Genomic DNA, 1,327 nt, shown 5'->3' with positions numbered 1-1,327 from the left:
TATATATATATATATATATATATATATATATATATGACGCTGTCAAGAAGCAAATTGATTCGAGGAAGTTTCATTTTCTGACTTAAAAGTTTCTCTCCATTAAAAAAAATGCCTTCAGGAAATTTTATAATAATTCTCCATTTCTTTTCACAAGACAACTCACGATAACTCTTCTGAGGCTGTCAAGATGCTGAGTAAAGATGTTTTTATCGTGTGAGAGGCAGGAGGCAAAACACTGTGTTAACTAGTTTTGCGGCTTGTATGAACAATGCACGAGAGGTGGAAACTCGACACCTGTTAACCAATGTTCTACGACTTGTATAAAAAATGGATGAAGCAGAAGAAAACTGTACGAACTATTGTGTTTTATCGCCGGTAGTATCTGGGGGAACCGGTAGTTGTCGGACTACGAGGGCAGGCCTATGTTCGTGCCTATACTATTTCATCTACACTATATCATCTACACCGTAGATTCTACAGTCTACACTATCATTTACACTTCCATCATCTACACTATCATTTACACTTCATCATCTACACTATCATCTACAGTCTACACTTCATCATTTACACTTCATCATCTACACTATCATCTACACTACATCAACTAAAACTCCCCAATCTTGACGCGATTTTAATGAGGGTGTTCCATCTTTGTGGTAAGTAGCGCTCCCTCCCTTCCACGGTCCCCTTTATAGGTAATAGGCAGTAGGCAGCTACCAAACAGGGAGGAATACCGCCTGGGGAGATATTGGACGCATAATGTGCTGTCTAATGGTAGACTCTGCTGCCATATGGCATCACCAGACCAAAGTTTCAGGTTTCTGAGCTGACTGAGTTTCTGCCTCAATTACACACAATTGCAGGGTCTCAATTGTTTCTCTTACTTTGACAATATAACATAAACAGTATATCGTTTCTTACTCCTGATCTGTTTTATTTAGTCAAATTCTGTATTTATTTATGTAGCATTTTTTTGGTGACCTGTGCCCGGATTTATCCCCATAAAAAAGTTTTTAGGTTTCTTGGGTTCATATTGGAATTACTAAGCTGACTGACACATACACTTCTAACTACTACTACTACTACTACTTACTACTTTGCCGCCAGCCTCCAATAGCCACACCTTCGCGCCATTTTATTACCTTAAAATTAAATATCCTGATACATTAATAGCTATCCTAGCTGTGTTGAGATAGTTGAGCCGCAGATCTATGCGGCATTCAGTGACTGTTGCCTCATAGTCAATATCTGCAACTGTTATCGGCTTTAGGGCCGATGCTTTCGTTCCCCTGAGGCAGAGCAAAGCAGACCTAAGGAGAGAGAA

This window comes from Homarus americanus, unplaced genomic scaffold (genome assembly GCF_018991925.1).
Source record: "Homarus americanus isolate GMGI-L3 unplaced genomic scaffold, GMGI_Hamer_2.0 scaffold36970, whole genome shotgun sequence".
Taxonomy (NCBI): domain Eukaryota; kingdom Metazoa; phylum Arthropoda; class Malacostraca; order Decapoda; family Nephropidae; genus Homarus; species Homarus americanus.
The sequence above is the reverse complement of the archived record's forward strand: the minus strand, read 5'-3'. Positions refer to the sequence as shown.